The 27,963-nt window shown below is 33.5% G+C and overlaps 1 long non-coding RNA gene across 7 annotated transcripts in view; it reads left to right on the forward strand.

Annotated features, from left to right (window-relative positions):
- LOC119544993 overlaps window positions 1-26,337 on the forward strand; it is a 73,980-nt gene extending 47,643 nt beyond the window's left edge. For 3 of the 7 annotated variants that reach the window (XR_005218995.1, XR_005218994.1, XR_005218992.1), the window contains 6 exons: window positions 6,101-6,169; window positions 6,769-6,872; window positions 8,231-8,320; window positions 10,243-10,414; window positions 15,887-16,032; window positions 25,245-26,337. This is a non-coding gene — a long non-coding RNA (uncharacterized LOC119544993). Of the gene's footprint in view, window positions 1-6,100; window positions 6,170-6,768; window positions 6,873-8,230; window positions 8,321-9,176; window positions 9,216-10,242; window positions 10,415-15,886; window positions 16,033-25,244 lie in introns of all 7 variants that reach the window. The other 4 variants (XR_005218998.1, XR_005218996.1, XR_005218993.1 and 1 more) reach the window with 3 other exon arrangements.
- The last annotated feature ends 1,626 nt before the right edge of the window (window positions 26,338-27,963 follow it).

Below are 27,963 nucleotides of genomic sequence, written 5' to 3' on the forward strand. Positions count from 1 at the left end.
TAATCAGCATGTTTTCTTCCTGCAGATATTTATGCCCTTGTCATTTTGTCATAGAAATCATGTGAGGGAGATTAGCAAATGTAGGGCTTTTTTAAATAGTGAGAAAATGAAAAGTAGAAATGTTTTGCATTCTCATGTAAGTAGTTACAAAATATTTCAACTATTCTGTTAACCAAAGTATTTAAAAGAGTCACAATTCGTTCCCTCTCTTTTCCTGGGCGCTGCCCACGGGGGTGGCAGCCATCTCCTATCCCGCATCTCGTTTGCCGTCAGCTCCCTCCTGAAGCCCAAGATCCCCAAAAAGAGGACCAGGAAGTTCATCCGGCACCAATCAGATCGATACCTCAAAATTAAGCGTAACTGGAGGAAACCCGGAGGCAGTGACAACAAGGTGCAGAGAAGATTCAAGGCCAGCTCTTGATGCCCGACATGGGTTATGGGAGCAACAAGAAAACCAAGCGCATGCTGCCCAGTGGTTCCGAAAGTTCCTGGTCCCCAGTGTCAAGGAGCTGGAAGTGCTGCTGATGTGCAACAAAACTTACTGAGCTGAGACTGCGCACATTTCTTCCAAGAACTGCTGTTGCGGCTGGGCAACGAAGAAAAGGAAACAGACGGCTCCTTTGCAAGTTTTATTTGCGTGAAATAAAACCATAAAAAGTAAATAATAATAATAATTCCATTGAAGATTAAAACCTCTGTGGAGTCTAATGTATGATGCAATGAGACGAAGATCAAAGTAATACTAGGGTTTGAGTAACGTTAGTAATTTTGATTTCTGAAAATTCCTTAAATGTTTAATCTATAGAACTGATTGTTTATATTGAACATCACTACATTTACATTGAACATTCATTAGTAGTAATGAAATAAGAACTTTTCTTTTATTCCACAAGATGGAAACTTGATAGTTTAAAGCCAAATAACTTTCTACAGTAAGAGGGGTGATTTTTAGTTTCTAATTATAACATTTTTTCCTGAATTCTTTAGAGGCTAATGAAATAAAATTGATAGCATAAATTTTCAACAAAATATTGTTAAAAAATAGAAATTTCCTAAATGATTTTTATTTTTCATCTTGAAAGTGAATGAATTTATAATAAGCCCAAGGAGCAAGTATTTAAAGACTAGTAGCTACCATAGTAGTCTGAATTAATCCATGGTATGAGTATTTGGAATTTTAACTTTCTGATATGAGACAGAAGGCCACTAAATACTTCAACTGATTTTTTCCTCTTATTTTTAAGGGTTCTTATGTTATCTACCGTCCCCAAAGCAAAGAGGTGTTTGTTGTTATTCCTCTTCTTCTCCTTCTCCTTCTCTGTCTTCTTCATGTTGGGAATGATGTAACATAATCCTCCTAAATATATTAAGCAAAAACTGCTTCTCTGTCAGATGGGTCTTAAGGAAATAGCATAATTTCGTTTATGGGTTAGGTATTTTTATGTTTAAAAACCTCTTAACACTCCAACAAAGTGCTTCAGATAATACTTAACATTTAAAACACTTCAGGAATTGTTGGCAAATCTAAACTATACTTTGAGTAGATTACTTTATTAATTTATTTACTTTTGCAATATTCAACTAGCTAGTAACTTTCCGAGGCCAAAAAAGTAACTTTCTGTGTTTTCCTAAGACACTAATTCCACCTGCCATTTTATAAGGGTTAACACTTGTTAAAGAAAAGACAGAAAGGGAACTTCTGCGACTATTTTCATTGATAAGAAATAATAATTGCTAACATACTTCATTTGTTTAACTTTATGAAGTTTATACCATCATATCATCATTTTACAGCTTAAGAAGCTGGCCAGCACTTGGAGATAAGAAATCTATCCACGGTTGCCCGTCTGGGGCTGGGATTTGACCTCAAGTCTCTGATTCTAGGCCTATGAACTTAGCCCCCTTCCAGCACTGCCCTGTTAGCCATGCCATGAGCACAGCAACCTTCAGGCTGTGCACCAGCAATTTCTGGATATTTAATTGATTGGGAAGCCAGGTGGAAGTCATGTTGGCCAAAAACTTGTGGGTGGCCAGATTTTTTTCATCATTCAGTGCATCATTTTTTTCTTTTCTTTTTTTTCCCCCAGTGTGAGATCACACAAAAAAATCCTAATAGAGGACCCACTGAGATAAAAAATATCACCATTTTTAAACTTGCTAATGGGATTTCATTTAGGTCTCACACTTGCAGAAGCTGTGGGAGTCTCTCAGTAATTAGCTTGCTAGTTTCTAAAATTATATGTTCCAAAGCCAAAGTCACTCAGGTGTATCATCTGAGATTGTAGAATGGCCCACTGAAGTGTGTAGCTGCACTTGAATCCAGTTGAAGAAAACGGCTTTAGTGACATGATACAGTTATAGTAAATATTTGACTCCTTTTATTTAGGAGACAAATTTCTCATAATTTCTTCCATTATAATGTTGCCTTATATTTCTGCAGCGTTTTTATCCGCATTATCTCCTGTGAGAAGTTCGGCAATATTATGCTGCAGGAATTATTATTCCCATTTTAGAGAAGAGGGCTTTAAAGATGAGAGTGTTGAAGCGATTTGCCCAAGGTCTTAAACTAGCAAGTAGAAAATTATGAAATAGATCAGCTATAATTTTTATCATAGCTGCTGTTACCCACTTGCGAGTGGTGGAGTACGGTCCGTGTTTTCATGTTCCTGGTCATAAGTGAAAACTCCCAAATCATAATCCAGACCTATTGAATCATAATCTACAGCAATGGGATTTATGCATCTATATATTCTGACAACTACTTTGTCCAGGATTGAGAATTATCTTGTAAACAATAAATTTCACTTTATTTGTTAATTTGCTTGTTTCTATTATTTTATTTTGAACTAATTTCAAGTACAGTACTAAAAACTTTTTTCTTGAACTATTGGAGAATAAATTGCAATGTGTTTCCTACAAACAAGGTCATTTTCCTGCATAACCACAGCATAACCATCCAAGCCAGGAAACGAACATTGAAACAATTAATATCAAATCTGCCCACTCTGTTCAAGTTTTACCAATTCCCCTAAAAATGTCTTTTATAATAATGAGATCCAGTCAAGGATCACACGTTGCATTTAGTTGAGTCTCTTGGATATCCTTCAGTTTGAAACAGTTCTTCAGTCTTTACTTGAATTTCATGACCTTGACCCTTACCGAGTCTACAAGATTAAGGTGGCATTGCTAGATTTCTCCACCATAAAGGGAATTATTATTATTATTATTATTTACTTTGTAGTTAATAAATATTTTCTGGGGAAGTACTTTGAGACTACATATGTATTCCATTTCTCAATCTTTTACTCACTAGTTTAGCATCCATTCATGTTCATTGGCTAAATTAATTATGACTATGAAAGTGCCAAATGGTGATTTTTTTTTTTTTTTAATTTAAATATCATTCTACATTTATTGCTTGGTATTCTGCTATAAGGGAAAGCTTTTTCTTCTTTCTGTTTATGTATTCCTTTATTTGTATCAATATAGACTCGTGGATTCCTGTTTTATTCAATGGTTTATAATGTGTTACTATCATTATTTACTTTGATATTGAAATTGTCCCAGGTTTGGCCACAGGGAACTCTTTCAGGCTGGCTTTTGTATCCTTTTGACATGTTTTATTACTTTTTGAGCACTTCATTACTTTTGCACAAAAGTATGTCTCAGAGTTGTCCTACCATTTCCTGAGTCCTTCCTTTCGCTGGATGGTAATCAGCTATTTCTCAATAGAGCCCTGGTTCCTTTTCATGAAGAATATATTTGGAAACCAAGATCTGGGCTCAGGTGTACTCATTGCTTTGGGGAGGAAGTGGGTCACTTCTCCCAAGCCTTCTCGGTGGGTGCGTATTTATATTTATATTTATTTCTGTCTCTTTAGATACATATGGTAAACCACGCATTGATAATGAGGAACCTTGTAAATATATTTGCTTATCATAAGAATCTTCTGTGTATGTACCCCTTCTTTCATTTTCTGCGGCTTCAACATCTTTTATGACACAGGAAATCTAACACTGTGACTTATTTGTTGATCAATAAATATTATGTGACTGCTGAAAGAATGTAGGAATGAAGAATATTAATACTGCCCAAAATATGGTGACATTGTAATTTAAGACAAAATATTTATTTCTAGAATTAAATGAGATCTTATCACTTATTTGCCAGCAACTCTAAAGGTTTACAATGTGAAGAACTGAAGCAAGGTTGCTGAAAGAAAGAAACACAAAATTAACCTGTGTATTTACTTACTTGGAAGTGAACTTTCTGAACCCATCCTTCTTTTCTCCTTTCTATCTTTACTCACCAATTACTGAATTGGATAATAATAATTTTTGTTCTCACAATATAGTTTTGGAAATAGATAGATCAGAGGTTCTCACTCTGATTACATTAAGTTGTAACTCCCTTGATGTTTAAACATTGATTTATTATCTTGCAAAAAGTGTGTGTGTGTGTGTAAATTAATAAGAAGTACTTTGGGAGTTTCAAAGTTCTCAAGTAAAAAATGTTTCACTTTGGATCTCAATGACCCGTACATAAAGCCTTTAAAATTGCCCACTATTATTATTTATTTATACTGTTTAGTCACTTTTTCAGTGTACATATTGGATTTAGTTGTCAATTTTCAGCACTTTTACCATTACCATGTCTACTCAGTTTGATCTTTATTCTGTTAACTTTTTGTTTGATCCAAGAAACTGGAATCATTGTAGTGAATTTATTTGCCAACAGATTTCTCAAAAGAAATATTTTTGAGGCATATGTACTGTGACAATATTTTATTTTGGAAACTGTATGATCTGAGTCTGGAAAGTATCTGGTGTAATTCAGAAGGGAAAATAAAACATCTATTCAAATGCACATGATCAAGGGGCACAGAAAGAGCAGGTATAATGATGCTGAGGGAGAGAAGTCATACATAAGAGCCCAAACTGCATGAGTACATTTATGTAATGTATAAATACAGGCAAACCTAATCAGTGCTGTTGAGTGCAGGATTGTGTGGGCAGTGACTGGAAGGGAGCAAGAGGAGGCTTTTGCGGTGATGGTATTTTTCTGTTTTTTTATTGCGAGTGTTGGTTACAAGGGTGTTTTTAGTTTGTGAAAATTCAACCAACTGTGCACTTACAATATCTACACTTATCTTTATGTATGTTATCTTTCAATGACAATTTTTTAAAAATCACAACCATATTCCATGACATAGAGGCAAGACTTCATGGGGCTATGTTCATCTGATTTACCAAATTTATATTTTTACTAAGGTGTAAAAAGTACAATTAGCTGCTTCGTTTCTGAAAAGAAAACCTTGCTGAGGGTTTAGCAGAACTAGCGAATCATCCATTAGGAGATCTTTCAATTGTGCGAAGAACACAGTAAAGTAGACTTGCCAAGGTAATTTGTCATTTTCAAGTCAGCATGGTTTTGGCATCTCCTGTCAGCAAAGACAGTCCTTGGAAACTCACTCTTTGCAAAGATTATCTGCTTCTGACCAAATGGATTATGGTGCAGCAGAGTCAATCAAACTGTCCCTGGCCAGTTAATAATCAATGTGGGTAATAGTCAGTAATTTAATGAGTGATATAACTTGTGAATTTTATGATTTAGGAAGACAGACCAGGCGTAGTAAAATTATCTGGTTGCTCCAGCCTATAGGACTGTGTTACATATAAATGTGTTTAAACTAACCTTGGACTTAACACACTAGATATTCTGGATACTTATTTTTATATGTAAGATACTTACCCCTCCAATTTGATTCATGATTTTGATTCATGTTTTGATTCATGTTTGTTATTGGTGGGGAAGATTTTGTTTTTGGTTTATTTTCCCTTTTGCTCAGAATTTTTTTTTTTTTTTCAGGAATTAGGGATAATAGCCTTATGACCTTTATCAAATTTCTTATTAGCTCTCAATGCAGAATTACAAGCTTCATGGCTATAATGATTTCCACCAGTTTTCTCTGGAAAAATCTGTGACTGAACTGTTGAATATGTACTGTGACAATATTTTATTTTGGAAACTGCATGATCTGCTAAGAGAATGCTAAATATGGTTAATGTTGAACTTTTAATCATTTCTCTTTCTCTTTCAGGCACATATGTAAAATAAAACGGTACATAAAAACTGGGCAGTAGAATAGCTGTTCATAAAAATAAACAAGGTAGGCATCTGGTTAAGACATGTGCTCAGTTGTTTTGTTCAGCTTATTTAGAGCTCAGCATTCTAAACATTCCTGTAAGTAATTCTCTAGTTTTTATAAAGCAAATCCCACTCTGGATTATCTGTCTCTTCAAAAACAACTCATTAGAGTAACTTTGAATGGTGAATATTTTCTATTTCCTTTTCTGTTTAATGAGTCACTTTCATGTCCACTCCCAATTGATGTAAGAATTTAAGATATTATTCACATATCTACCCAAGCTGTCCTAGATCCAAGTCATGTAACCAGTTGATTTAGATTTTTTTTTTCCATGAACGATTTTAAATTTAACTGTTGAATAAACAGGGACATGATTACAACTGGGTATTCGGGTAAGTGCTTAGCCATTACTGTTACTTTGCTAGCATATGCCCCAGTAGTCATAGATGGCTTCTAAACCAATAGCTTCTCGCCAGCGAATGGATTAAAATTTAATAATGGCTCAGATGCTTAGGGATTTTTATCTTATACACAAAAATTCGGTGTTGTCTAGTACTTTTATTTCTAAATTTAAGTAAATCTGTAGTTTTTTAAATCATCAACTTTTCTCTTTATTTCAGATAAAGAAATTATTTCATTTTTAACTTGAGTGTTGATGTCATAGATACGCATAAAAAATGTCCATTTCAACAGGGATGCATAGAAAAGTATGAAATAACAAAGGGTATGGTATTTTCTTTAAAATATTCTAGCAAATACGCAAAGGAAAACCAGAGGAAGTGGGGGAGTGAGGAGGAGTAGATGATAGGATTTGGCAAAATGCTGGTAATTGTTGAGTTGAGAAATGTGTACATGGGGATTAGCCATGTTATTATCTTTACTTTTGTGTACTTGATAATTTCCATAGTAAAATTATTGTAAAAGGAAAAAATTGAGGAAAATGGCTTTTGAAAGCAATTTAGTCAGTTTATTTAACCATTTGACCTTCCCATACTTACTATTTTAATATATATCTATTTTGGTCAATCTGGTATGTGTTTAGCAAAATTTATTTTTGTTTACAAATGAGAACTCAGTGAAGCTAGACACGTTTTCATCTCTTTACTGGCTATTTGTGTTTTCTCTCATGTATATTGTTTATATGTCATACTTATGTTTTCTATTTAGTTGTTTGACATTTTTCTTAATGATTTCTTTTTGTATTTTTTGGGTACTGCCTTGCCAGTTATATTCATTACAAATATCTTCTCTCAGTTCTGGCACTTAACGTTTGTATTTATTAATGTTCTCTTTCATGTACTAATGATTTTGTTAGTGAAATTACAATTTCAAAAATTTTTAAGAGAAAAAAACCAGAAATATATTCTTTAATATTAGTTTTCAAATACTTAGAGTTTTGTTTTCCTGGGTATTACCTTATATAAAATTTGAGGTGAAAATCTATATTTATTCCACTAATGGATAATCAATTATCTGATTTATAGAATCTTTAGTAGGATCTCTTTTGATTTGAAACAATACTTCTTCCATATGTAGATGTCCAATTCATGTGTGGGTATGCTTCAAGGTACTGTTCCTTTGGAATATATGTATATGACTTGAAGTGAATAGATGCTGAATTACCATGGCTTTACCATAAACCTTGATATCTGTTTGTGTACATTTCCCTGGATGACTTTTTCCTTCTTCAAAACTGGCTAGTATATTTTTTGGGAAAAATTGTGTAGTATCGAGTTTTCCTTTCCACAGACATAATGTATTTATTTATTTACTCACTCATGCATTATCTATGACTCTCAGTAATTTTCTCATAAAGATTTTTGTATTCTTCCGTATTTGTTTCAAATATACCTTACATTTTTATTGCTTCTGTAAATGTGGTTTTAACATAATATTTTACATTACTGATTTTGCATTTTCATCATGTTGCCATCAATTTTGTTAAACCATCTAATTAGCTCTAGTTTTTTAATATATTTTCTAGACAAAAAAATCATAACCACAATCATAGATGTATCAATGGTTTTATTTCTTTCAATATTTATACTTCCATTTCTTTTTCTTATCTTACTGTGTTGCTAGGACTTCAGCAACAATTTGGAAAATGGAGATGATAGTGAATATGTCATTTTCCCCACTGGCTCAAAAGACAATACCTCCAAAATTTTATCAGTTAAGTGTAATGTTTAATTTAGGTTACATCATTGTGGTTTTTGTTTTTTCACATATGATTAACAGTTTAAAGAAATTTCTTTTTGGTTGCAATTTGCTAAGAGTTTGTATCAGGAATAATTCTGAAATTTTGTGAAATAATTTTTCTGGGTCTATTGAAATTAACATATTTTTATCCTTCTTCAATCTATTAACATAGTGTTTTTACATTAATCACTTTTCTTAGCTGAGTTATCTCCATTCCTAGGATAAAAACTGAATCATTATTAACAGGAACAACAAAAACAACAATAAACCTCACTAAATTTGTTATGCTGTTATCTTACATAGGATTTTTGAATCTAAATTTAAATATCTATTTTTCTCTTTTCTGTCTATATTTTCATTTCAATTCTTTTCTTTCATCCTTCCTTTTTCCTTCCCTTCTTTTCTCATATTTCTTTTTGGTTTATATCTTTCTCTTTTCTTCCTTCCTCCCTGCTCTCCATTTTTATATTATTAGCATCCTATATTAGATCAGTATATGTTAGAAATCCAAGAGTGTTGAAATGATTGCTTTATGCAATCATGTCTTTTAAGAAGTTAACAGAAGAAATTCAATAAAAAAGAGTCATTTGTATTTTCTCACATATTTACTATTTCCAGTGCTTCCCATTTCATCATGTAGAACTGAGTTAATATTTGATGCCACTTTCTCTCAGCCTGAAGGATTTCTTATAGAATTTCTTTTAAGACAGATCTAGTATCAACAAATTCTTCTTGTTTTTGTAAAGGGAAATTTTTATTTCACTTTCTTTTTTTGAAATGGACAAAGAATTCGTGGTAGACAGTTTTTCATTTTGTTTTTTTCTTTCAGAACTCTGAATTGTCTGGCCTCCATAGTTTCTGATGAGAGGTCAGCCTTTAATTATATTGTTTTTCCACACGTACATGTTGAGTCATTTTTCTGTTGTTACTCTCATTTTTTTTTTTTTTTGGTCCTTAACTTTCAACAGCTTGATTAAGACATGTCAGGTGCAACTCTCTTTGTATTTTTCTACTTGGAGTTTGTTGAGTTTCTTGGATCTATAGATAAAGGTCTGTTTGTTTTTTAATCACATTTAAAAGTTTTCAGCTATTATTTCTTCAAATACTTTTTCTACATCTTTTACTCTCTCCTCTCCTTCTGGGACTCTTATTACTCATATGTTGATAAAACGAATATTGCTTTCCAGGTTTCTGAGACATACTTTAATTTTCTTCAGTATTTTTTCTCTGTTCACCAGATTGGATCAGTTCTATTGCTCTTTCTTTTACTTTTTCAAATCCTTTGTTGAGCCCCTCAAGTGAGTTTTGCATTTCTGTCATTGCATTTTCCAACCCCAGCATTTTAATTTGATTTTTTTAATGTAAAAATATTTTAATCTTTTTCATTGAGCATAGTTTCCTATGGTTATTTCAACATATTTATAATAGTTTTAAAGACTTTGTTTAATCTAATATCTTGGACACTCAAAGGAAGTGTCTATTAACTGCTTATTTTTTTCCTGAGTTTGGGTCACAATTTCTTGTTGATTTTTAATTGAATTCTGGATATTTTGGACAATACTTTAGCCATTCTTAATTTGGTTCCAGCCTCCCCTCAGCCTGGGTTATTGTTGTCTGTTTGTTTATAAACTTGACTAAACTAAATCTCTGATGTCTCCCTCCCATAAAGGTATGGCCATGATCTATGCTCAAGTTTTTGGTTGGCTTTATTTTTAAGCTTTGGTTCCTATGCCAGCATAGTTTAGAGATTATCCAGTGACTGGTCAGAGGTTGCACTCAAATACCTCAAGCTAGTAGGGCTACAGCCCTCTGTTGACATATTTGTCTATGGACTGAGGAGTACATTCAAATTTCAGGCCATTTTCAAACCTGCCTCATCTTTTATGTTTCACCAGGTTCTCTTATGACTCTTCTGAGTGTTCACTGAGCCCTGCCAGTGCCATGGGCCAAATATGTATGCGTGGTATGGTCCAGTCTTGTCACATCAGCCATGAACCTAGCTTCCAGTAGAGCCTGGATATATGGAGAGCTTCTCAAGCCTCCTATTCTATCTCATCTCCTGGAAAGGTCAGTTAAATCCCCAGTTTGTCCATGACCCAACCTGTTCGCTTGCCACTGAAATTAACAATTTAACTGACAACCTTTCAGATTGAGTGAGTGTCCTCTGGTGGCACAGCTACTACTTTTCCCAGTGTGCTGTGTGTTGGTCTAAGAGCCACGCTGGCAAAGCTCAGGCTGGGGGTGGGGTGAAAGGCAACCACCTCTGGGCAAGAGCACCACAGACCTGCACTGTTCTTACCCAACGTTCATTAATTTTCATGAATAAACACTTCTCAGTTTGTTGTACACCTTTGGTCAAATTCCAGAGTGCTAAAATGGTTCATTTTGAACATTTTGTTCAGCTTTATAGTTGCTTTTTGGCAAGCAGATTTGTCGACCTTTTCATTCCCATCATGCTGGAAGTCAGATCTCTGTTACACCTTTTTTATACTTTGTAATTTATAGGACAATCTCATTTGCCAAGTTATTACTTCCTTTGTGTTCATTCATAGTGTTTTAAACACCTCCGAGGTCTGAGCACTTCCCTTTCAGAGCCCTTTTGCTGTGATTCCCTGAAAGGCAGAGATGTTTTACTGTCTCCTAAACTGTTTGTGTTCCTAATGTGGATTTGACCTAGATCTGCTTTTTTTTTCTGCCAAGCCAGAGGCTTCTTATAGTTTCAAAATTCAGCTTATTGATGTGTCAGCTTTTAGTAGACTTAAGATGTTTCTCAGAATACTGTTTTATCTTAAGTTCCTTAAGCCATGTTAATAATTCTAGAATCCCACCTATCACCTCTACCTGTGTCACAGCTGTGCTACATATTTAGATTGGCCTTGTCTTTAATATACAAATTTATGGTGAACAAACAAGGACCTAGCTGTTGGTGAAATATATCTACTGAGCTGCTGTAATAAGTTTCCCTACCCCCTTTTGTTGGAATTCTGTCTTGATATTAACATATAATTTACTGTTCTTTCATTCTCTGGTTCTGCTTCACAATGTTTTTTTTTTCATGAAAAAATGTTTCCTATGTAAAATTATGGGTAATAATATCTTCATAAGAGAGTACTTTAGATGATTATTCAGTAGTAACTCACAAGCAAAATGATTCTGAGGTTTTGGGTGATGATAAATACCAGTTCCTACCTCATGCTGACGGTTTTTTTCAGTGATCTGGATGGACAAGGGGCATAGAGTTACAGATTTTACTCTTTGCTACTTAACTATATACCAGATGCTATTGTTTATCTACAATACTTTACCTACCTCATTTTATGCAGTTTTCAAAATTATGAAGTAGGCACTAAGATATTCATATTTTATGAATTAATAACTGAGGCACAGAGACTGGATTTGAAGTCTTTATACTGAAGAGAATGGTATGGTATGGCCATTGAGTAATTAGAACAGATGCTGACTATATCCAATCAGGACAGCTGTGCTGTGATTACAGCACTAGGGTTGCTAAGGAGGAATGTGCAAAAAGGGTGACTTGTGTTTAGTTGCAAATGACAGAAATTTCATGTAACAACAGCTTAGCAAATAAGGGAGTCATTCTTTTACACAACAATGAATCAAAGGTTAGACTGGCCCTGGATTGTGTGTTTGCAAAGCTATAATGTATCCACACCTTTTTAATTTTCTCACTTTGCCTGTGGATTTTTTCGTCATGATGGCAAGATAGTTGTTGAAACTTCAGACATCATGCAGCATTCCCAAAAGAAAGGAGGAAGGATGTTGAATTGCATAGGGTCAAGGAAAAAGGCTTGTACCTTTTAAAAGTATTTTCTTGATTACCTCACATGAACTTCTTGATTAGTGACATCACTAGATGTCAGGTGACTCCTGATGTGCTACATGATGAAGTATCCACAATAGAATTATCTATTTTTTTTAATTAAATATTCTCACCAGGAAGTTGAACCTGAATTTAATCAATAGAAAGTTAGGCTAACTTCTAGTTTATAATAAATACACCAAAAAGCAACAATTACATATATTAAGAATGCAGAGCATTCTATAGGACAACTAACCAGGTTTTATCAACAATTCAATATCATGGAGAATACAGAAAAAGGGTGGGCCACATAAAACTAGATTAAAAGAGGTTTAGAGATATTGCAATCAAATATAATGAGTAATCCTTTCTTGGATCTTGATTCCAAATTTCATTTTTGGAGAACTGGGAATTTTGAATTGGCCTGAGTTTTATGTGATGTTTATAAGAAATTGTTGATTTTGTAGTTTTGTTAAGGAAATGTTCTTAATTATGAAACAGGCATATGGAAATATTTATTGGTGAAATGATAGGAAGGCATATTTGCTTTACAATACCTCAGCCACAATAATAACAGCAATAAATATCAAACAGGGTTAAAGGGAAAGACTAGAGGAAGGAGAAGCATGGACCAAATCCACAGTGTCTGCCCCAGTGTATTGCAATGCATGGACTGATGATGAAAGGAGGAAGGAAAACAGAAAGTGACAAAAAAGTGTTAAAACTAGGAAACAAAGCCCCAATGAGTCAACTTTTCTTTCATTCCTGTTACTTTTCAGGGTTATCCTTTTGTTCATCTGCAAAGTCCTTCACATCTCACCATTGAAGTCTATCTCTTTCTTTCTGCTCTGCCACTCAGAAATAGTAGTTATTCGTTTTACCTTGAGTTCACCAACAGGCATTCACACACATTTGAGTATGAGGCAGACTTAACTAGTGGTTTGGGAGATGGTACATATTCATATCATGGAAACACAACTCAAAATTAGACTGTGACTTTGGCTTCCAACCACAGTTGCTCAGCTCTTTCCCATCTCCTCTTTGTTCTCCCTAACATCCCCCAGAAAGTACCCTCTACATTTCTATGCAGAGATATGTAGCTTTCTGCTCTTCTTTATATTTCCAAAATCTCAATGCCTCTGGTAAATAATACACCATCTATTCTGTTTCAGCCTTTCTCTTTCTCGTAAAAGTGCTGTAAGAAGAAGGGCATGACAGGATTTGCTTTTTCACTGATATAAACTGTGTCCTTCTACCCCACAACCCCCCCAGAAAGCAAAACTAGCTATAGTCAATCTTGGTTTTAAATACATATTTTTTCTTTCCATTTCAAAGATTGCCTAATTTAAACCATACTTTGTGTATATTTTAATTTTATATTTTCCATGCCCTTAAGTGTTTTTATTAAGTTTTGCATTCTTGTCTTTTGTAAACTTACCCAAAAAGAAAATAAAAAAACTTCTTAGATGTCCTTTGTTAGTGTCACCAACTGTGAAAGATAGATTAGCTATAGTCTTGTCTGTTTTCATGATCATGTCATTTCAAAATACATTCATGGAAGACTTTTCCCTATTTGATACACAACAAGAGTTATATCTGTGTTAACAATATTAAAGTGTAATGCTAAGCAAGCGGCTATGGGCTTCAGTTTTCCATCTGAAAAAGGACGAGTTTACAATGGATGGTCATTAATGACCCTTCCTACTTCAAGTTTCCATTAGAATTCTGGGTATATTTTCTTTCATTTTCTAGAAGTGAGGAAACTCAACAGTATAAAAAGATAAACCAACATCCCAAGAACAATATTCAAAGACCTGGTAAATTTTTATTTCTGTCCTCTTAATATCTTTGCCCAAGAAGATAAAATTCATATTTACTTTGCCAAGTTACAGTAAAGTTCTATGTGGATGATAAAGACATAGACATTAAGGGCTAGCTTGCTCCATAGTAGTCACACACATCACGGGAGTTTTTGAATCCACACACAGAGCTGGAAACAGAGTCACTTTTCCTTTGTGGGGAGAGTGACTTTAAGGAGCCATCAAGCTGCTAATTAAAGTAAATATCTATGAAGTAGTGGTACTGTCAGACCTCTTCTTTGTCTTTAAAAGTGAAGTATCTGCTGACTTTGAATATATCTGCTTGAACACTATCAGCTATGAGCTCTAACAAATGCATATAAATAGAGGACAATATTCCATCACAATGTCTTTGCCTGTGCTGAGGTGATGTTTAATGAAATACTGCTGGGCTAGTGATTTGTAGCAGGATTCCTGAGGAGCTTTTGAATTTGGAATTGAAGAGAAAAACTTCAAGCAGGAGGTCAGAAGAAATCCTTTAAGGATGCACAGAATCAGAGCTTCAAGCAATGCACCCTAGATGTGTATTGCTGGAAAACCATGAAGAATAGGTTCACTTTTTTTTGATCAATGTTTCAGGTTGACTAAGTCTAAATTGTGGAGCCGTGACTAACAGTAGGCTAAATGGATATACTGTAACCGCATGAATTCAGACCCATAATATAGAATGTATAAATAATTTTAACAGCATTAGTCTAATATTTTAAACTACCGTGGAAAGTTTCAACTGGCTTATTCAATTCAAGGGAAACAAATTCCTGAGACTACAGGAGTTTTTGCTATAATTAGAATCACCGTTTTTAAACAAATAAATGCAAAATTTACACATTACAAATCATACTTGACACTAATAAAATGTTTCTCAATGTTTTTCACTGGGAAACACATTGCTAACTGACTTATTTTATAATCCTAAATCAATTAAATAGTTCACAATTAGATTTCTCATTAATTTAGAAGACATTTTCACATTTTCCTTAATTGGCTATATTTTATTTATTTTGAAAATATAAATAAGACTCATCATGAGCTTACTATGTACCAAACACTAGACTAAGCACTTCATATGCATTTTCTCATCTAATATGAAAAACATCTTGTCAAACATGTTCTGTGATTAATTCCAGGGTGAGTGGGGATAACTTCTATGGATTTAAACCATGGATTGAATCACATCCCCCACAAAGACACGTTCAAGTCTTAATACCTGGCCTGGGGATGTAAACTTATTTGTAAATAGACCCTTTGAAGATCCTGTTAAGACGAAGCCAAACTAAATCAGGGTGAACCTTAATCCAATAGGTCTGGAGTCTTTACAAGCAGAGGAAATTTGGATACAGCAGTAGTAAGAGGAGGATACAGTAAGAAGAGGCCATGCAATGGAACTCAAGACTTAATTATGGATTGCTCTTGAGCCACCACCAGAATACTGCAGACTTTGGAGAAAGAATGATTCTGCAGACACCTTGATTTTGGAATTCCAGCCTCTAACACTATGAGACCATAAACCCCTGTTAAGCAAACTAGTCTGTGGTATTTGTTATAGAAGCAGCCCTGGCAGCTAAGACAGTATCATTATCAAGTTCAAACTACTAATGAATGGTAAAACTGGTACTAAATCTTGGATCTCTCATTGCCTCGTAATAATCGTCTTCTAAAATCTCATTAGAAATATGAAAGTACCCAAGTCATACTTGACCAATTGCAGGAGCTCAATTGCTCTAAGTTGATCAATTTCCACCTTACAAATTTGCAAGGCAGACAGACTTTTAATTTTTGATTACTCGGAATGAATTTAGTAAATGTCAAGCACCTTTAGTAAACACTGTGGTTGAATTCCCACCATCTATTCCACCCCAGGTGATAATATGGAAAGTCATGGTAATCCCAAACATCTTGCCTGACCAGTGAAAGGAATGGCAGTTACATTGGCGCTTCAGCGAAAGACATAAACAGGGAAGCATGAGGTCATCCTATTTTCATATGAAGAAGCAGTTTAGGATGAGGTGAGTACTGTGGATGAGACAAAGAACTTTATCATATTGTGAGCCTCTGGATCTACTGATTTTAAATTGAGCCCTATAAGTCATTGGAAATTTATATGTTTAATATGTTTAAGCCAGGTTGATTTGTGTTTCCTGTTATTTGCCTACAAAAGTAGGAGTAATAAAAATCAGGGTCTTTGGATGAAATTAGAATGTGCTTGTGAGCCAGGCAAAATTGTGTAATGTGGCACTGTAGAAAATAGTGAACAATTCTCAGTTTTAAATGGGATGATGTCACGATGTAAGATGTCATTAATACACTGCCCTGGCAGGGTTATGCAACACAGATTCTTTGGTGGAAGGTGGTAAGACTTTGGCCTAATATATAAAGGTATAAAGTGAATAGAGCTTGTAATAGAGAGGACAGGAGATGAACCTAAGTCATGGTAGGAAATAACAGGGTTTTTATTTATTTACGCCAAGTTTTTGGTTAGATTCATGGGATATAGAAGAAGGAAAAGTCAAAGGTGGATATGAGTTCTCTAGGTCGGATAATAAATAGTAAATTATACTTATCCAGAGCTTTGCCAGGTGCTGACATTGTTCTAAGTGCTTTACATATATTGACTTATTTAATTAATAAGCAGCCCTGTACAGTAGTTATCATTGTCTCCCTTTTATAGATGAGAAAACAGAATCACTTGCTCAAGGTCACATTAGCGATTAAATTTCAGAGCTTGGATTCAAATGTCAAATCTGGGGACTTTGGGGAAAGAATCTGACCTTGGGAAAATAAAATGTTTTGAATATATCTGAGATAATGTGGCTTCCAGATATATGGGACCTGAGCTTAGGTGAATGAATGGTTGGGGTAAGGAATGATCTTAGAACTTTAGATTTCACACTGTTGAATCATAAAAGCAGTAACCTAATAATATTACATAAATTTGAAAACCACTTTTCAAGACGTTCTTAGCAAAAATTCAAGTGTGTTACTGAATTAATATAATTTGTTTTACACTAGCAATATAAAGGGCACACATTTCAAAAATAATAACAAAACAAGTTGGCAGCGACTTTGCTCTTTATTATGATGGTTGCAAACAAAAAGTGTTTCAAAAAAGAATGAGGCTATTATTGTCTAATTCACTTTTGTAAGTGTTTCTCACTATTATTCTGTTTTTCTATCTCAGGAAAACTAATTATTAAAATATGGTCACATAGTACATATAGTGAAACAGCTCCCATTCTCTTTTCACAATATGGTGGTTAACAACTCACTGTAAAAATGTTCCTACTTCCCTAGAAGATGACTCTTCATTTTTACTGAGTTCCCTAAGATGCACAATCTCTTGCTAAAGTGGGGAAGAGCTCAGGTGTATGCGAAATTGTGCCAAGGTTTACTTGATATAAATGGTAGAACGAAGAAAGGAAGTGTCTCTAGCCTTACGGATTAAGAAAACATGCCTGGAGTTATGCCAGGCAAAAACATTATTTCGTATTCCATCAATTGGAGATCTCTTATATTCTTCCTTTGGAATAATTAGTAATGTTCTAACACTATCATTAATTCAAATTTGAGTTTCAACTGATTTACTCAGATCATTAGATGTAAATCTAAGTAAGTGAGGCTTTGAATGGAAAAACATAAGGAAGGAGGGCTCAGATTCTACTCTGCTGTAGACTAATATCCTATTCTGGCCTCACAACTTGCCCTTTTTATTTTAGGACCTACTTTCCTTTTTGGAAATACATAAATAATGCATACATAAGGTAATGAACATGATCAAATTAAATGTATGTGCCACATATTACAAAGTATATATGGCCTATGAGGAATATATGATCTTAAGAATAATATCCAGACAAAGTGGTTTCAAGATGCACTCTTCAGACTGCTTTCTTAACATCAAGACATTTCAGGCAAAGGTAATAAATAGTACAGGTATTGAGCTCAAATTTAACCAACTAAACTTTTTAAGCCATTACAAACGTATTATAAGAATCTGATAAATTAACCTCATCAACAAATATTAAATTAAAAATTATAGGCTTGAAAATACTTAATAAAGTATTAGTTTCATATGAACTTGTCCCAATTTGTTCTGTACATGTATTAAAGGGCCCCTACTATGTGGCCCCTGGGCATTGTGCCTTCTGAGCATACGAAACAAGTATGCAAGAGATAATTTTTAAATGACAGATATATCAGATGTTCAGTTAAGTTTAGATTGAGAAGTTAAATTGGAAAATCTAATATTTGTTTAAAATCTTGCAGAGTAATTTCAGATAGAATGCAGAAGTGCTATTGTATACTCTTTCATATTGTGAGGCTAGAATAGGATATTAGTCTACGACAGAGTAGATTCTGAATTTTGATACTCTGCGCCATCCAGAGTATTTAGTGCTAAAAGGGTGGGGGGGGGTACTAATAAATGTGAGTGGAGAGAATGAATAAAATTACTGTAACAGGAGAAAATAATATTACTTGAGAAATATGAATTAGGTTCTTGTTCTTTCCCTCCACCCCTACCCTGTAAAAATGTGAGTGAGGGCAATTCAATTCATGTTATATCTGAGGTGATGCACTGCTATACATCCACTCTGGATGGTGAGAGAGTAGCAAAGGGGGTTACTGTGGCAGAATTAGACTAATCAAGTTTCTGTTTCCATTCTGCCTAAAGGGAAAGATGACACCTGCTTATGCCGCTTCAAAGTGTTGAAATCCTTTCTGCTTTCATGTGGTTACTATGCATATTCTCTGGTGGATTAAATGAGAAGAATGCATTATAGTTTTAAACTTTGATGCCCCATTAAAATGAATATGCACCTAATGAGCTGAAAAATTACCAATTGCTGCTTCCACCCACCCCTTCCCCAGATATCGTGGGGAACCAGCTAATCAGGATGGGAGTGCATCTTCTGCGTTCTAAAACCATCGGCTCTGAAATCTGGCCAAGGACCATATCCAAAACACGTTTAGTATATGAGTAGTATAAGCAATAACCGATGCTTCAATTAATAAGGAAGAAAGAACAGTTTGACTTTTGATAATGAATGCAGCAGTCTTACACAATTTGGATGTAAACAGGCACAAAACCCAGTGGATATTATTCATAGGCCAAATGTACTTAACAGTACTCTCGGTGTTTTGTAATTCAAGTAACTACCTTCATATATACTTCTCTCCAAAACACACAGAATGTTTTGAAAAACAAGCAGTTTTTGTCACCTTAGTAACACTTGAGGTTTATAAAAAAGCTGTGATACAGCGATTTAAGGCAGTCTGAATTTAAAATACGTCCTTGCTGCGTAGGTCAGGCAATATAGGAATGAAGCAATTTCAGGGGACAACACCAGAGCTGAAGCCAATTATATTGCAGTGTTATTCACGGGTATTCCTGCCTGCCAAGCGGAGTGAGGCAGCTTGTATTCACACCGTGATCTATGAGCACGGTTAGGAAGCTCAATTTTCTCTCAAGGGAAATCTTTTAACAAACAGTTGACAGAGCAAAACACAGTTAGAAAGGAACAAATGAAAAATCTAATAAACATGATGCAAATATTTTTTTTAAACAGGGTATTTTACAATGTGCAATTCAAAGCAAAGGTTCAGCCTCTCAGGAACATGATGTTAACACTAATCTTGAGCAAGGTATACTCATAAAAGATCACTTTCTTTGAGTGAGAGTTTTATTTTTCTTTTTGCTGACCTTATGTAAAGTTTAAGAGAAAAGTTATGCAGCTGCATTAACTTGGGTATTAAATAGATATTTGGGTATTTGGGTATTAAATGTGTAAATTGGGTATATGAGTAACGCATATATTAAAATTCTATACTAAATACTGAAATGATTTTTAAATGTCCTTAATCATACACATAATTTTATTCTAGTTCAAAAAATGTTAATTCATTTACTTATCTCAATGACATAAGTAAAAGGGGATAATCATTTTATTAAAGTGGTATTTAAAGTCCATTAAATGTCAGAACGAAAAGCAAATCTGTATGTCAAGGGCAAGAATTCATACCCCTTTTAGAAATAACTCCCCCAAAGTTTTATTGCTTAACAGTAGGTAAGTATCTGCATGTGCATGAGGTTACAAAATCACACAAAAATAATAGACTGTGTTTACAAATTTCAGTCAATATTTTCCAAGGCTTTTGAGTAATGCATGAGAGGCAATGTTTTAGAGCATAATTATAATGAAAAAAAGATAAGAATTTTCACTAAGAATTAACAAGTTATTTCAAATTTATTAGTTTCCTAAATCCAAAATGTCATGACATTTGATGAATATAAGCAGGTAAAATAACAAAAAACTACTGCATACATATATATATATATACACACACACATATATATATTTGTGTGTGTGTGTGTGTGTGTGTGTGTGTGTATGTATTTAACCTGAATGCAATATGTTCTGGATTTCTAAAAGTAAAATGAAAATGAATATAGCTTCAATTCAAATAAATTTCCGATTTTTATGATTCTGCAGCATTTTCTCCTTGTAAATTATTTAAAATCTACCTGAAATTATGTGTACTTGATACACTTTAAGCTTAATTGTCCAATAATATAATAGCCTGATGCTCTATCACTTAATAATGGTTTTCATCATTGTATTACTTTCTGGACAAATTTTTCATTTTTTCAGACTGGGTTCTGGAATCATTATGATTAAATGTAGAGCAAAATATCTTCCTCTAATAATAATCAAGATTTAACAACTTGGACACTATTTTAGTTGCCTGAAATTTCAAAAATAAATTAGTCACAAAGTACTTAACTGAAGATATTTATTACTTGAAATATTTTTAAAAAGAGGTATTTTGTTTTTTAGAATTTGCCTTTCATTTGTTCTTGCTTGTATCACAGAATTTTAATAATGATGAGCAGGTGACTTTTAAACCAGTAAACACTCTAGTTCACAGTAACTGTTATATTTGAAACTTAGAGCATATACTTTACTTATAAAAAGGTCTAGAGGCACATTTAACTTTGCCTTTATGTTCAGTATGCAAAAATTTGAGTATTTATCTGTAGGCAATCTTTATTTTTAAATTGCCTTTTATAATCTTATGCTTTAAGACAGAAAACAAATATTAAGAGACATGGAGGATGTGCTGACAGAAATATGAATATGTTCAAGAAGATGACAAATTCATGACTGATAGATCCATATGGACCATTAGGAGAAAATTATAAATGTTGTAGATAGCAACGACCTTCTTCTAAAAGACGTGTCTCTGGATATATGGATCCAGTTATGTACATTTATTTTTAAATCCTAGAAGAACATTTTCCTGATTTTGGAAATTAATGCCTTTTAATCCTTAGCTAAAATAAATAATATCTGTATTACTATATATTCCTTGTTATTAGATTTTCATTATTTTTATTTTCCATCCTTGCCTTATAAGAAAAATGTTATATGTCTATAAATGTGTATATCATATTTACAAGAGTTCAATACTCCCATTGATTAAGAAATTCCACTTGAAAGAAGGAAGTTCCAGTCTTGGCACAGTCATTTTGTGATAAGCTTGTTAAAGTCATGAAAATATGCGTGAAAGATTTTAGAAAGTTTATTGACTTGTATGCCTGAGCTTGTAAGAGTAGTACCTCATTTTCTCAAATATACAAGATTGAAGACGGACATAAAGTCTTCTTATATGGCATTAAAAATATCACATTACAGTAATTATTCCCATATACTTAAATACCAGAAGGAGGTAAGATAAAAGTGGCCCTTTTTACACTATCTTCTTGAAAAAGTATTATGAGGAAAACACAAACTATAGCCTACAGGCTATCTACTCAAACTCCAAACATGGACACTTTTAACTAAATTGTATTTAATGAAAGTATGTGGAAAAAATCACTGTTGTCTTCAATGCATCATTGTGGAAACAGGTAGAGAAAGATATTTAGACATTAAGGCTTGCTTTGTTCCAGATCAAAGGAAAAACATAGCAGGTAGAAACAATAAATTTTAAAGATCTCAGAATAAGAATTTCCTCTTTCTGCTTGTGAATTTTATCCATACCTCGCTGTGTGTGTGTCTGTACATGTAAACTACATGTAAAATATCTAAAATGCACATATGAAAATCATTGCATTTTGTGCAGAGCCCATGATAACAAACCATTAATATAATAAGCTTTATTATTGTTTGTGCATAATTGTATATTTTTCAATATGGATACTGATCCTTAATAGTCACATTTAACATCACAAGTGACTCCAATCATCTCTGTGGTGTCACTGAGTTAACGAAAAAATATGCCCAACAGGAATTAAAATCCAGGATTTTCTAGCCCTTTTAAAAAGTTAGTTAATTCAGTTGAAGGTGGTGCCTCACACATCCAAGTTAACTTGTAACGATTCTAGTAACTGCTGACGTGGAAGAAGACTTCACTGGCCACCAGCACTCTTTTTGCCCCCAATGGCTCTCTACAAATCATCTCAAACATCACAGCACAAGGCTAGAAGCTAAAAAAAATGAATACACCAGTAATTTCTTTTTGACAATGATTTGACACTCGGCTGATGGGAATAGCTAACGGTATGACCTCCAGACTGTTAGCTCTGCTAAAAGAGAATCACTTGAAACACCCATGGGGTTATGGATTCCTGCTAATAGCAGCAATAGAATGGATGATAAAATTATGGCAGGGCAGAAATGCTTTCTCAATTAATTTCCCATCATGTGAAGGCTATTATCATTGGATGTCATCTAGTGAAATGGGGGTGGGGGGTACTCTCTAGTACCTCTGAAAATTCCTCTTACTTAGAATAATGTATAATTGCAGATAACAGCAAACCAGTCCCTTAGAACAGTTTACCTTCAAATAAAACTTTTATAAATATTGATCAATAAGCACTGACAGGTGAATTTGGGTTAAGGTTATACATGGGGAAAGGGGTGGAAATATGCACTAGTGGATAGGGTAGGCACCAGAGTTTAAAGGGAAAATTAAATTGGAAAATTCAAGTCATAAATTAAATTCCTGGCCAAATCAGCAAAATAGGAAAGATATGCACATACAGGGCAGCAGTATAATTTATTTCTTATGGGTTTAGGAAGGTTTCCATTTAGGCTGCTGGCTTCTGATGAACAAATGTAAAGAGAGGAAGGAATATCCTTCAATATTAGGTTGTCTTCATTAAAGATAAAACTGTGCAAGCAGTATTATTCAACACGTTAATTACATATTTACTAAATAATTCTAAAAATTTAAAGTGAATAAAAGTAGTTTCCTCAATTGTAGCTTGGCAAATTGGTACTATTATGGACAAAGTGAGGTGTCATTTTATGAATCTTTGTATTTGGGAAACTGTAAAAATGAGGCTGATTAAGGAACTCGCTTAAACATTTAGATTTACATTGTTGTATCAAAATGTTGTCATTTTTAACAAAAATAGCACCCATTAAAATCAAAATTCCAGATGATTTCTTTATTACCATCACCACTTCTGTAACTACTCCTTTTTTGCAAATTAAAATGAATATTTGAGTGATGACCAAAATTGTATTTGTTGGTCTTTCTTAAATGTCCAAGCAGAATAAGATATACACAGTAATGAAATAATATAAATTTCTTCATATTGGTCAATATTTCATTTGAAATTCAAGAAATACTTATGCCTCGAAGAGGCTTCTTCTTTTTTCTTTTTTTATAAAAATAAAGAAATAAAGAACACCTTAACCATCCTGTACACCTTATCCCCCTCTATTATTAATATATTTTTGTTGCTATTGTTATTTTATTACTCATCTGAAAGAGGCTTCTTTTGAAAGAAAGAAGTCCTAGTCAGAGAGAAACACCAAACTGATTTTTGAAATTGGGGAAAAAATGATACAAAGGGATTCTTTGCAAATTATTTAACCTGACTCATAGCCTTGATCTATCACAAATATTCTTTTGAGACATTGAATTCTTTATATTGAGATGTTGATTGCACACGTCTAGCATTCTTTCATATCCTTGAAGAGATTATTATACAAATCTAGTAGTGCCCCATAGGAGATAAAAATTATGATGCTAACTCTGTATTTTCCCTTCCTACATCATCATTAGTACATGTGTCACACAACTCTAATAACTAGTAACTGGTATAGCTCTGCACGTCTGACTTCTCATGTATATACCCCTCTTACTCAAGTTAGTTGATGCTGGTACTTTAATAATTCATTCCCTAAAACCTAGCTTTTTATATTGAAATTTTTAGTTTGCGTGAAAATATATACTGCAAAAAGAGACAGGTAATACAAACCAACCTCCTTTCAAATATATTGATGAGAAAGCTATGGCTTAAGGTAAGCACTGTGACTCGACCAGTGATACTCAAGCTTGTTAACGACAGAACTGGGACAAAATCTGTGACAACTAATTCAGGGCTGTTTTAATTAAACTGTTGACTTGTCTGACACTTCTGAAATTTATATAACATATATGAATTCATGCCTGTAGTTAAAATCAGCTGCTTGTTTTATACTTCAGTTTTTACATTAACTAACTTATATCATTATAAAATGATTTTTAACTCCTCTTTTATACACTTAATGAATTTACTAATTTTAAAATCATTTTCCTAATATGTATCAGGCACATCCTATGTCCCTTCAATAAATGTTTAAAATTTGTCTATATATATGGATTCAGGATACAAAATCCAAAAAAGACAGATATGTATATACTGACGACCCTATTTATAATTTCAGGCTAACGATATTTAGGCCAATATTCTCTTGCAGAGAATTCAAGAATGGGTAAGAACATGTAACAGTAAATTTGGACTGGTTATAGTTTAAATTTCTTACAGCATCAAGAAGTAGTTCTGGTATCTTGCAAGGAACATTGGATATCAGTTATTTGGGAACAATGAGAAAACATCATTTATTAAAAATCCAGAGAATACTGCTTTATATTTTGGTGTATATGTGAGTATGTGTTTACAATGGTTATGACCAAACAATCAAAAGTGGATTAGAGCTCAAAATAACACAATAATTAAGAACGTAAGTAATAAGTAATAGAATCAGATAGCAATGTGCTTGAATCCTGCTTGGATTATTTTTGGTTATTTGCTAATTGTGAAACATTGTGCAAGCCACTGAATCCAAATTTTGGTTAAATTATGTTTGAAACTGGAATAATTATTGCTAACGTGATAAATTCTGTACGGTCCATCAAATCATCATCCTTTCCCTCTCCACTTTAGGATGAAGTACAATTCCCTTACCCACTGACATTGGACTTGGCCATGTGTCCTGCTGTGGCCATGGACTGTGAGAAGATGTGATACCAATGGAGGCTTTAAATATGGCTTACATGATTGGGATTGATCTCTTTTGTTTCCAAAACAAGAACATGCCTCAGGTATCACTGGAACAAAGAGGATGAAAAAAACAAAAAAACTTGGAGCAGAACCAAACAAAATTGTTGAGGAAGTTCAGGAATCAAAAAATTGGTTATATATATATATGTATGGAAATAGGATCTATAGTACAGTGCATTGCAGTTGATATTTACTAATTTTCTTCTTGTATTCCTTTCTTTCCTTCTTGTCTTACTTTTCTTTCTTTGGCCCTTACACACTGAACAAAGAAAAAAAATCTGTTTTGGATTTTCTTTTCTCTGAGAGATTTACTTGTTTTTCTTCCAAGAGGAATAAGGCTTTATCTTCTCTCCATATAAACATCTATCTTATAGTAATGTCCTTCTCAACTTTTGCCAATATTTTTTCTGAAAACTTCATCAGCTTAACTTAATTTTCCTCTTATTCTGTTCATTCATGGCTGAACATGCTCAGTGAAGCACAACAATCATAAGCAGTAAACAGTTGTCATTTTTTTCCTGTTGCTTACTTCAAGAAGTAATTAATATACTGTAGCTCTGACACATAAAGACTATTTTGGTTAAAAACATAAATTAAGATCCCTTTATGTAAAAAGGAGCCTTTAGTTGTTATGTAGCCATCACAGTCAAATATTAACAGAAAGAAGATAGCAAATTTATGTATGTACAATAGAACAAAAACTGGAATGCAAATGTTGCTTTCAGAATTCTGTCCTATCAGTCTGTTTATTTTACTTCATTTTAGGTAAGTCATCAATGTTATATAATTGAAATTTTTCCTTCTATCAGATTTCAGTTCCATATCTTTTATGTTAAATTTGGAAACTCAAGAAAATAAAGAAAAACTCAGTAGTGGTTGTTTAGCACCACATTCAAGTTACGCTGTCGATAACTCAACTTCTGGATTACGTTAAAACTGTAAAGTAAAATTGTGATGTTAAATATTGAAACAAATTCAAAATAAACACATTTTATATGCTTTTAATACATTTTAATTTATTTCACCCATATTTTCTGCTTGGCCTCTCTAATTCCCCTAATAGAAAAAGAAAAGTCAAATGCATATTTTCGGTGCCCTAAAATTTCACAGTTCACTGCATAGCCACCCATGTGAGTTGGCATAAATGACATCTTATGTTTAATGAAATAGGCCATCTTTATTTTCATTCTCAACCATTGTAAAATGTAGCCCACAAAAGAATTTAATATAGTTGGAGTGGATCAGCTAGAATAGTATAGAAACAAACCATGAAATCATACCTGTTTGTGAAACCACCCTCTTTTCTTGGTCAGTGAGTAGATAATGAAGGTTCTTCAAGAGGAAAGGAAAAAGAAAGGTCCTGGTTGGTGACTCAGCTTTATATACCAACTTTTATCCCTCACAACTGAATTCCAACTTTAAGCAATTGTATTTGAAGATCAATCATATTGTTGCCAAATGGCATTTTCAAATGGTTCATTTGAAATCCCCAAGAACAAGAATCATCCCTAGGATTTGTTACTGTGCTTGTGTAGGGTAGGTATTAAAGGAAGGTTTGCTGAATTGCAAAATAAAACAGAATTATGCTGTGTTTCAATTCATGCCAGTTTTCTCACATATACTCATAAAACTTTACTAAACTCCATGATAAGGAATAGGACAGATTGAAAAGGATATAGTGCTAAATACAGTTTAAATGGTTCTATCTGATCTTCTATTCCAGGAAGTTTAAAACTGTGGAGATTTTGAAGTTAGATTATATTTTTAGAAAAACATCTTTAAATCAGATGATACAAAGAGAAAGAAGAAAACAGAAAAAGAAAACATGGGGGAGAAAGTCGGTTGTAAATTATATGAAGTAACGTGAGTTTTCTTTTACAATGGACCTTGGAAAAACTCAAAATGTTTGTAGAAGTCATAATTTTATCACATCAACTACTGCATTTTCTCTCTCTCTCTGTCTCTCTCTTTGAGTTTGTTTGATAATGATGAAGATAGTTAGCAATGTTTGTGAACTTTCACCATCCTTTTAATCCAGGCTACACAATTTATGCAGTGCTTACCATTTTTAAAAACCATACCCCTTTTCCTTTTTCCCTTTCCTCCCTAACTTTGTTTCATTTGGCCCAGTATTTGACATGGTCTGCTTCATGTTTGTGAGTGATTTTAATATAATTTTGGATCCAGATGTGTTGGACATGAACTCTGAAATCATCTCTTGGGCTTCTACTGATATTACTCCAATGAATAATTTATCAAACAGAATCTGAGTAAAGAAACTGTTCTTTGTTTCCTCACAGCTTTTAAAATTACCTTTTCCGGATAAGTATAAATTACTTCTTTATTAGTAAACTATATTTTCAGGATACAATATAAATGACTGCCACATTAGTAATTTGTGAGTTGCTTGAGGACCAAAAGCACATGATTTTCACCTTGTGGAGCGTGCATCCAAATAAATTAATCAGATTTGCTTTTGTTTTAACTGGAACAGTTGCTAAAACTAAGTCTGCACCAGGCAAAGGTCAAGTAGTTTTGTTATGATTATAAAAACTTATAGATCCTTTTATGTTTGTGTTTATGTCCATTTTAATTTTTAGAT

The sequence above is a fragment of the Choloepus didactylus genome, chromosome 9 (assembly GCF_015220235.1).
Source record: "Choloepus didactylus isolate mChoDid1 chromosome 9, mChoDid1.pri, whole genome shotgun sequence".
Lineage (NCBI taxonomy): Eukaryota > Metazoa > Chordata > Mammalia > Pilosa > Megalonychidae > Choloepus > Choloepus didactylus.